General features: G+C 40.4%; 1 long non-coding RNA gene across 1 annotated transcript in view; it reads right to left on the bottom strand.

Moving 5' to 3' along the window:
• Nucleotides 1-464: 464 nt before the first annotated feature.
• LOC141074862 (uncharacterized) overlaps nt 465-11,810 on the bottom strand; it is a 34,964-nt gene continuing 23,618 nt past the window's right edge. Inside the window, exon 3 of the long non-coding RNA XR_012227228.1 lies at nt 465-742. This is a non-coding gene — a long non-coding RNA (uncharacterized lncRNA). The remainder of the gene's footprint in view (nt 743-11,810) is intronic.

The raw sequence follows: 11,810 nt of genomic DNA, 5'->3' as shown, positions 1-11,810 counted from the left end.
GGTGTCATGTCAGGAATGAAGCTTGCTGTGATTCTGTATTGAAGGCCATGACGCCTAGGTGTAGAGTCGCTAATAGCACATTCCTCGGCTGAAATACTCTGTGCTGCTGGAGGCGCTGCATCTTCCACTTTGTATATTAATTCCTATGACATTGATCCTGCCTGATTATCGGCTCCCAGGATCGCTCGTTTCCTGATAATGGTGCAGTGTAAACCGGCTGCCGATCACCCGCGGAATGAGCCCTAGTCTGACGGTTCTCGGCAGCACATCGTCCTGTGTAAACGTGCTGCAGAGAACAATGGCCGCCTATTTGCACTGAGCGACCTATTACTGATCATGGAGCGCACATCTGAAGTGGGGTTGATACAGACCCCGGTCACGGGGGTCTGTCACCTCGGATGAAGCAGACGGACAGGCGGATGATGGAGGATCAGTGTAACATGTAGCGCGGACAGAGCCGCAGAGAAACTACGACGAGATGTTTATTATAAAAGCATCAGAAATGTTCATTACACACAAACACCGATCACAAAGCAACGAAACCAGTAATTGTCAGGTAACCCATCCTGGTGTATGCTCCAGAGCTGCACTCACTGCGGAGCATCCAGCGGCTTTATAAGAGCAAAGCTGTGCGGGACGAGTCTGACCACAAACTTGCTGATTGTTTCCAAAGACTAACAGCATAATTGTGAGCGCTGCCAAAAGGGGACGAGGTCAGGCATTGCCTGCTGGTGCGGGATCACTAGAAAAAGAGAACAGAGGAATCATCAGGACACAAGTTATTCCTTCCCGTCCTCGATGTATGATGATAAACATGGCGATATTTGGGATTAGCATGTGAATACTTATCTATGCACCGCATGGTAGTATCTGGATACTGTATGGTAATAGTATCTGGGCACTGTATGGTAGTATATGGGTACTGTATGGTAATAGTATCTGGGCACTGTATGGTAGTATATGGGTACTGTATGGTAATAGTATCTGGGCACTGTATGGTAGTATAGGGGTACTGTATGGTAATAGTATCTGGGCACTGTATGGTAGTATAGGGGTACAGTATGGTAATAGTATCTGGGCACTGTATGGTAGTATAGGGGTACTGTATGGTAATAGTATCTGGGCACTGTATGGTAGTATAGGGGTACTGTATGGTAATAGTATCTGGGCACTGTATAGTAGTATAGGAGTACTGTATGGTAATAGTATCTGGGCACTGTATGGTAGTATAGGAGTACTGTATGGTAATAGTATCTGGGCACTGTATGGTAGTATAGGAGTACTGTATGGTAATAGTATCTGGGCACTGTATGGTAGTATATGGGTACTGTATGGTAATAGTATCTGGGCACTGTATGGTAGTATAGGGGTACTGTATGGTAATAGTATCTGGGCACTGTATGGTAGTATATGGGTACTGTATGGTAATAGTATCTGGGCACTGTATGGTAGTATAGGGGTACTGTATGGTAATAGTATCTGGGCACTGTATTGTAGTATATGGGTACTGTATGGTAATAGTATCTGGGCACTGTATGGTAGTATATGGGTACTGTATGGTAATAGTATCTGGGCACTGTATGGTAGTATAGGGGTACTGTATGGTAATAGTATCTGGGCACTGTATGGTAGTACAGGGGTACTGTATGGTAAAAGTATCTGGGCACTGTATGATAGTATATGAGTACTGTATGGTAATAGTATCTGGGCACTGTATGGTAGTATATGGGTACTGTATGGTAATAGAATCTGGGCACTGTATGTTGTATATGGGTACTGTATGGTAATAGTATCTGGGCACTGTATGGTAGTATAGGGGTACTGTATGGTAATATTATCTGGGCACTGTATGGTAGTATATGGGTACTGTATGGTAATAGTATCTGGGCACTGTATGGTAGTATAGGGGTACTGTATGGTAATAGTATCTGGGCACTGTATTGTAGTATATGGGTACTGTATGGTAATAGTATCTGGGCACTGTATTGTAGTATATGGGTACTGTATGGTAATAGTATCTGGGCACTGTATGGTAGTATAGGGGTACTGTATGGTAATAGTATCTGGGCACTGTATGGTAGTATATGAGTACTGTATGGTAATAGTATCTGGGCACTGTATGGTAGTATATGGGTACTGTATGGTAATAGTATCTGGGCACTGTATGGTAGTATATGGGTACTGTATGGTAATAGAATCTGGGCACTGTATGTTGTATATGGGTACTGTATGGTAAAAGTATCTGGGCACTGTATGGTAGTATAGGGGTACTGTATGGTAATATTATCTGGGCACTGTATGGTAGTATATGGGTACTGTATGGTAATAGTATCTGGGCACTGTATGGTAGTATATGGGTACTGTATGGTAATAGTATCTGGGCACTGTATGGTAGTATAGGGGTACTGTATGGTAATAGTATCTGGGCACTGTATGGTAGTATTGGGGTACTGTATGGTAATAGTATCTGGGCACTGTATGGTAGTATATGGGTACTGTATGGTAATAGTATCTGGGCACTGTATGGTAGTATATGGGTACTGTATGGTAATAGTATCTGGGCACTGTATTGTAGTATATGGGTACTGTATGGTAATAGTATCTGGGCACTGTATGGTAGTATATGAGTACTGTATGGTAATAGTATCTGGGCACTGTATGGTAGTATAGGGGTACTGTATGGTAATAGTATCTGGGCACTGTATGGTAGTATATGGGTACTGTATGGTAATAGTATCTGGGCACTGTATGGTAGTATATGGGTACTGTATGGTAATAGTATCTGGGCACTGTATTGTAGTATATGGGTACTGTATGGTAATAGTATCTGGGCACTGTATGGTAGTATATGGGTACTGTATGGTAATAGTATCTGGGCACTGTATGGTAGTATAGGGGTACTATATGGTAATAGTATCTGGGCACTGTATGGTAGTATAGGGGTACTGTATGGTAATAGTATCTGGGCACTGTATGATAGTATATGGGTACTGTATGGTAATAGTATCTGGGCACTGTATGGTAGTATAGGGGTACTGTATGGTAATAGTATCTGGGCACTGTATGGTAGCATATGGGTACTGTATGGTAATAGTATCTGGGCACTGTATTGTAGTATATGGGTACTGTATGGTAATAGTATCTGGGCACTGTATGGTAGTATATGGGTACTGTATGGTAATAGTATCTGGGCACTGTATGGTAGTATAGGGGTACTATATGGTAATAGTATCTGGGCACTGTATGGTAGTATAGGGGTACTGTATGGTAATAGTATCTGGGCACTGTATTGTAGTATATGGGTACTGTATGGTAATAGTATCTGGGCACTGTATGGTAGTATAGGGGTACTGTATGGTAATAGTATCTGGGCACTGTATGGAAGTATATGGGTACTGTATGGTAATAGTATCTGGGCACTGTATGGTAGTATATGGGTACTGTATGGTAATAGTATCTGGGCACTGTATGGTAGTATAGGGGTACTGTATGGTAATAGTATCTGGGCACTGTATGGTAGTATATGGGTACTGTATGGTAATAGTATCTGGGCACTGTATGGTAGTATATGGGTACTGTATGGTAATAGTATCTGGGCACTGTATTGTAGTATATGGGTACTGTATGGTAATAGTATCTGGGCACTGTATGGTAGTATATGGGTACTGTATGGTAATAGTATCTGGGCACTGTATGGTAGTATAGGGGTACTATATGGTAATAGTATCTGGGCACTGTATGGTAGTATAGGGGTACTGTATGGTAATAGTATCTGGGCACTGTATGGTAGTATATGGGTACTGTATGGTAATAGTATCTGGGCACTGTATGATAGTATATGGGTACTGTATGGTAATAGTATCTGGGCATTGTATGATAGTATATGGGTACTGTATGGTAATACTATCTGGGCACTGTATGGTAGTATATGGGTACTGTATGGTAAAAGTATCTGGGCACTGTATGGTAGTATATGGGTACTGTATGGTAATAGTATCTGGGCACTGTATGGTAGAATATGGGTACTGTATGGTAATAGTATCTGGGCTTTGTATGATAGTATATGGGTACTGTATGGTAATACTATCTGGGCACTGTATGGTAGTATATGGGTACTGTATGGTAATAGTATCTGGGCACTGTATGATAGTATATGGGCACTGTATGGTAATAGTATCTGGGCATTGTATGATAGTATATGGGCACTGTATGGTAGTATATGGGTACTGTATGGTAATAGTATCTGGGCATTGTATGTTAGTATATGGGTACTGTATGGTAATAGTATCTGGGCATTGTATGATAGTATATGGGTACTGTATGGTAATACTATCTGGGCACTGTATGGTAGTATATGGGTACTGTATGGTAATAGTATCTGGGCACTGTATGATAGTATATGGGCACTGTATGGTAATAGTATCTGGGCATTGTATGATAGTATATGGGTACTGTATGGTAATACTATCTGGGCACTGTATGGTAGTATATGGGTACTGTATGGTAATAGTATCTGGGCACTGTATGATAGTATATGGGTACTGTATGGTAATAGTATCTGGGCACTGTATGGTAGAATATGGGTACTGTATGGTAATAGTATCTGGGCATTGTATGATAGTATATGGGTACTGTATGGTAATACTATCTGGGCACTGTATGGTAGTATATGGGTACTGTATGGTAATAGTATCTGGGCACTGTATGGTAGTATATGGGTACTGTATGGTAATAGTATCTGGGCACTGTATGGTAGTATATGAGTAGTGTATGGTAATAGTATCTGGGCACTGTATGGTAGAATATGGGTACTGTATGGTAATACTATCTGGGCACTGTATGGTAGTATATGGGTACTGTATGGTAATAGTATCTGGGCACTGTATGGTAGTATATGAGTACTGTATGGTAATAGTATCTGGGCACTGTATGGTATCATATGGGTACTATATGGTAATAGTATCTGGGCACTGTATGATAGTATATGGGTACTGTATGGTAATAGTATCTGGGCACTGTATGGTAGTATATGAGTACTGTATGGTAATAGTATCTGGGCACTGTATGGTAGAATATGAGTACTGTATGGTAATAGTATCTGGGCACTGTATGGTAGTATATGGGTACTGTATGGTAATAGTATCTGGGCACTGTATGGTAGTATATGAGTACTGTATGGTAATAGTATCTGGGCACTGTACGGTAGAATATGGGTACTGTATGGTAATAGCATCTGGGCACTATATGGTAGTATATGAGTACTGTATGGTAATAGTATCTGGGCACTGTATGGTAGTATATGAGTACTGTATGGTAATAGTATCTGGGCACTGTATGGTAGTATATGGGTACTGTATGGTAATAGTATCTGGGCACTGTATGGTAGTATATGAGTACTGTATGGTAATAGTATCTGGGCACTGTATGGTAGTATATGGGTACTGTATGGTAATAGTATCTGGGCACTGTATGGTAGTATATGAGTACTGTATGGTAATAGTATCTGGGCACTGTATGGTAGTATATGGGTACTGTATGGTAATAGTATCTGGGCACTGTATGGTAGTATATGGGTACTGTATGGTAATAGTATCTGGGCACTGTATGGTAGTATATGGGTACTGTATGGTAATAGTATCTGGGCACTGTATGGTAGTATATGGGTACTGTATGGTAATAGTGTCTGAGCACTGTATGGTAGTATATGGGTACTGTATGGTAATAGTATCTGGGCACTGTATGGTAGAATATGGGTACTGTATGGTAATAGTATCTGGGCACTGTATGGTAGTATATGGGTACTGTATGGTAATAGAATCTGGGCACTGTATGGTAGCATATGGGTACTGTATGGTAATAGTATCTGGGCACTGTATGGTAGTATAGGTGTACAGTATGGTAATAGTATCTGGGCACTGTATGGTAGTATAGGAGTACTGTATGCTAATAGTATCTGGGCACTGTATGGTAGTATATGGGTACTGTATGGTAATAGAATCTGGGCACTGTATGGTAGTATATGGGTACTGTATGGTAATAGTATCTGGGCACTGTATGGTTGTATATGAGTACTGTATGGTAATAGTATCTGAGCACTGTATGGTAGTATATGGGTACTGTATGGTAATAGTATCTGGGCACTGTATGGTAGTATAGGAGTACTGTATGGTAATAGTATCTGAGCACTGTGTGATAGCATATGGGTACTGTATCGTAATAGTATCTGGGCACTGTATGGTAGTATAGGGGTACTGCATGGTAATAGTATCTGGGCACTGTATGGTAGTATAGGAGTACTGTATCGTAATAGTATCTGAGCACTGTGTGATAGCATATGGGTACTGTATCGTAATAGTATCTGGGCACTGTATGGTAGTATAGGGGTACTGCATGGTAATAGTATCTGGGCACTGTATGGTAGTATAGGAGTACTGTATCGTAATAGTATCTGGGCACTGTATGGTAGTATATGGGTACTGTATCGTAATAGTATCTGGGCACTGTATGGTAGTATAGGGGTACTGCATGGTAATAGTATCTGGGCACTGTATGGTAGTATAGGAGTACTGTATCGTAATAGTATCTGAGCACTGTGTGATAGCATATGGGTACTGTATCGTAATAGTATCTGGGCACTGTATGGTAGTATAGGGGTACTGCATGGTAATAGTATCTGGGCACTGTATGGTAGTATAGGAGTACTGTATCGTAATAGTATCTGGGCACTGTATGGTAGTATATGGGTACTGTATCGTAATAGTATCTGGGCACTGTATGGTAGTATAGGGGTACTGCATGGTAATAGTATCTGGGCACTGTATGGTAGTATAGGAGTACTGTATCGTAATAGTATCTGAGCACTGTATGATAGCATATGGGTATTGTATGGTAATATTATCTGGCCACTGTATGGTAGCATATGAGTACTATATGGTAATAGTATCTGGGCACTGTATGGTAGTATATGGGTACTGCATGGTAATAGTATTTGGGCACTGTATGGTAGTATCTGGGCACTGTAGGGTAGCATATGAGTACTATATGGTAATAGTATGTGGGCACTGTATGGTAGTATATGGGTACTGTATGGTAATAGTGTCTGGGCACTGTATGGTAGTATATGGGTACTGTATGGTAATAGTATCTGGGCACTGTATGGTAGCATATGGGTACTGTATGGTAATAGTATCTGGGCACTGTATGGTAGTATATGGGTACTATATGGTAATAGTATCTGGGCACTGTATGGTAGTATAGGGGTACTATATGGTAATAGTATCTGAGCACTGTATGGTAGTATATGGGTACTATATGGTAATAGTATCTGAGCACTGTATGGTAGTATAGGGGTACTATATGGTAATAGTATCTGAGCACTGTATGGTAGTATATGGGTACTATATGGTAATAGTATCTGAGCACTGTATGGTAGTATAGGGGTACTGTATGGTAATAGTATCTGGGCACTGTATGGTAGTATATGGGTACTGTATGGTAATAGTATCTGGGCACTGTATGGTAGTATATGGCTACTGTATGGTAATAGTATCTGGGCACTGTATGGTAGTATATGAGTACTGTATGGTAATAGTATCTGAGCACTGTATGGTAGTATAGGAGTACTGTATGGTAATAGTATCTGGGAACTGTATGGTAGTATATGAGTACTGTATGGTAATAGTATCTGGGAACTGTATGGTAGTATATGGGTACTGTATGGTAATAGTATCTGGGCACTGTATGGTAGCATATGGGTACTGTATGGTAATAGTATCTGGGCACTGTATGGTAGTATAGGGGTACAGTATGGTAATAGTATCTGGGCACTGTATGGTAGTATAGGAGTACTGTATGGTAATAGTATCTGGGCACTGTATGGTAGTATATGGGTACTGTATGGTAATAGAATCTGGGCACTGTATGGTAGTATATGGGTACTGTATGGTAATAGTATCTGGGCACTGTATGGTTGTATATGAGTACTGTATGGTAATAGTATATGAGCACTGTATGGTAGTATATGGGTACTGTATGGTAATAGTATCTGGGCACTGTATGGTAGTATAGGAGTACTGTATGGTAATAGTATCTGGGCACTGTATGGTAGTATATGAGTACTGTATGGTAATAGTATCTGGGCAATGTATGGTAGTATATGGGTACTGTATGGTAATAGTATCTGGGCACTGTATGGTAGTATATGGGTACTGTATGGTAATAGAATCTGGGCACTGTATGGTAGTATATGGGTACTGTATGGTAATAGTATCTGGGCACTGTATGGTAGTATATGAGTACTGTATGGTAATAGTATCTGAGCACTGTATGGTACTATATGGGTACTGTATGGTAATAGTATCTGGGCACTGTATGGTAGTATAGGAGTACTGTATGGTAATAGTATCTGGGCACTGTATGGTAGTATATGAGTACTGTATGGTAATAGTATCTGGGCACTGTATGGTAGCATATGGGTACTGTATGGTAATAGTATCTGGGCACTGTATGGTAGTATAGGGGTACAGTATGGTAATAGTATCTGGGCACTGTATGGTAGTATAGGAGTACTGTATGGTAATAGTATCTGGGCACTGTGTGGTAGCATATGGGTACTGTATGGTAATAGAATCTGGGCACTGTATGGTAGTATATGGGTACTGTATGGTAATAGTATCTGGGCACTGTATGGTAGTATATGGGTACTGTATGTTAATAGTATCTGGGCACTGTATGGTAGTATATGGGTACTGTATGGTAATAGTATCTGGGCACTGTATGGTTGTGTATGAGTACTGTATGGTAATAGTATCTGGGCACTGTATGGTAGCATATGGGTACTGTATGGTAATAGTATCTGGGCACTGTATGGTAGTATAGGGGTACTGTATGGTAATAGTATCTGGGCACTGTATGGTAGTATAGGAGTGCTGTATGGTAATAGTATCTGGGCACTGTATGGTAGTATATGGGTACTGTATGGTAATAGAATCTGGGCACTGTATGGTAGTATATGAGTACTGTATGGTAATAGTATCTGGGCACTGTATGGTAGTATATGAGTACTGTATTGTAATAGTATCTGGGCACTGTATGGTAGCATATGGGTACTGTATGTTAATAGTATCTGGGCACTGTATGGTAGTATAGGGGTACTGTATGGTAATAGTATCTGGGCACTGTATGGTAGTATAGGAGTACTGTATGGTAATAGTATCTGGGCACTGTATGGTAGTATATGGGTACTGTATGGTAATAGAATCTGGGCACTGTATGGCAGTATATGGGTACTGTATGGTAATAGTATCTGGGCACTGTATGGTAGCATATGGGTACTGTATGGTAATAGTATCTGGGCACTGTATGGTAGTATAGGGGTACAGTATGGTAATAGTATCTGGGCACTGTATGGTAGTATAGGAGTACTGTATGGTAATAGTATCTGGGCACTGTATGGTAGTATATGGGTACTGTATGGTAATAGAATCTGGGCACTGTATGGTAGTATATGGGTACTGTATGGTAATAGTATCTGGGCACTGTATGGTTGTATATGAGTACTGTATGGTAATAGTATCTGAGCACTGTATGGTAGTATATGGGTACTCTATGGTAATAGTATCTGGGCACTGTATGGTAGTATAGGAGTACTGTATGGTAATAGTATCTGGGCACTGTATGGTAGTATATGAGTACTGTATGGTAATAGTATCTGGGCACTGTATGGTAGTATATGGGTACTGTATGGTAATAGTATCTGGGCACTGTATGGTAATAGTATCTGAGCACTGTATGGTACTATATGGGTACTGTATGGTAATAGTATCTGGGCACTGTATGGTAGCATATGAGTACTGTATGGTAATAGTATCTGGGCACTGTATGGTAGCATATGGGTACTGTATGGTAATAGTATCTGGGCACTGTATGGTAGTATAGGGGTACAGTATGGTAATAGTATCTGGGCACTGTATGGTAGTATAGGAGTACTGTATGGTAATAGTATCTGGGCACTGTATGGTAGCATATGGGTACTGTATGGTAATAGAATCTGGGCACTGTATGGTAGTATATGGGTACTGTATGGTAATAGTATCTGGGCACTGTATGGTTGTATATGAGTACTGTATGGTAATAGTATCTGGGCACTGTATGGTAGCATATGGGTACTGTATGGTAATAGTATCTGGGCACTGTATGGTAGTATAGGGGTACTGTATGGTAATAGTATCTGGGCACTGTATGGTAGTATAGGAGTGCTGTATGGTAATAGTATCTGGGCACTGTATGGTAGTATATGGGTACTGTATGGTAATAGAATCTGGGCACTGTATGGTAGTATATGGGTACTGTATGGTAAGAGTATCTGGGCACTGTATGGTAGTATATGAGTACTGTATTGTAATAGTATCTGGGCACTGTATGGTAGCATATGGGTACTGTATGGTAATATTATCTGGGCACTGTATGGTAGTATATAGGTACTGTATGGTAATAGTATCTGGGCACTGTATGGTAGTATAGGGGTACTGTATGGTAATAGTATCTGGGCACTGTATGGTAGTATAGGAGTACTGTATGGTAATAGTATCTGGGCACTGTATGGTAGTATATGGGTACTGTATGGTAATAGAATCTGGGCACTGTATGGTAGTATATGGGTACTGTATGGTAATAGTATCTGGGCACTGTATTGTAGTATAGGGGTACTGTTTGGTAATAGTATCTGGGCACTGTATGGTAGTATATGGGTACTGTATGGTAATAGTATCTGGACACTGTATGATAGTATATGGGTACTGTATGGTAATACTATCTGGGCACTGTATGGTAGTATATGGGTACTGTATGGTAATAGTATCTGGGCATTGTATGTTAGTATATGGGTACTGTATGGTAATAGTATCTGGGCATTGTATGATAGTATATGGGTACTGTATGGTAATACTATCTGGGCACTGTATGGTAGTATATGGGTACTGTATGGTAATAGTATCTGGGCACTGTATGATAGTATATGGGCACTGTATGGTAATAGTATCTGGGCATTGTATGATAGTATATGGGTACTGTATGGTAATACTATCTGGGCACTGTATGGTAGTATATGAGTACTGTATGGTAATAGTATCTGGGCACTGTATGGTATCATATGGGTACTATATGGTAATAGTATCTGGGCACTGTATGATAGTATATGGGTACTGTATGGTAATAGTATCTGGGCACTGTATGGTAGTATATGAGTACTGTATGGTAATAGTATCTGGGCACTGTATGGTAGAATATGAGTACTGTATGGTAATAGTATCTGGGCACTGTATGGTAGTATATGGGTACTGTATGGTAATAGTATCTGGGCACTGTATGGTAGTATATGAGTACTGTATGGTAATAGTATCTGGGCACTGTACGGTAGAATATGGGTACTGTATGGTAATAGCATCTGGGCACTATATGGTAGTATATGAGTACTGTATGGTAATAGTATCTGGGCACTGTATGGTAGTATATGAGTACTGTATGGTAATAGTATCTGGGCACTGTATGGTAGTATATGGGTACTGTATGGTAATAGTATCTGGGCACTGTATGGTAGTATATGAGTACTGTATGGTAATAGTATCTGGGCACTGTATGGTAGTATATGGTTACTGTATGGTAATAGTATCTGGGCACTGTATGGTAGTATATGAGTACTGTATGGTAATAGTATCTGGGCACTGTATGGTAGTATATGGGTACTGTATGGTAATAGTATCTGGGCACTGTATGGTAGTATATGGGTACTGTATGGTAATAGTATCTGGGCA

This window comes from Dendrobates tinctorius, unplaced genomic scaffold (genome assembly GCF_039654945.1).
Source record: "Dendrobates tinctorius isolate UK_male_01 unplaced genomic scaffold, ASM3965494v1 ptg000341l, whole genome shotgun sequence".
In the NCBI taxonomy this organism is placed as follows: Eukaryota; Metazoa; Chordata; class Amphibia; order Anura; family Dendrobatidae; genus Dendrobates; species Dendrobates tinctorius.
This window is presented reverse-complemented; position numbering and strand designations above follow the sequence as displayed.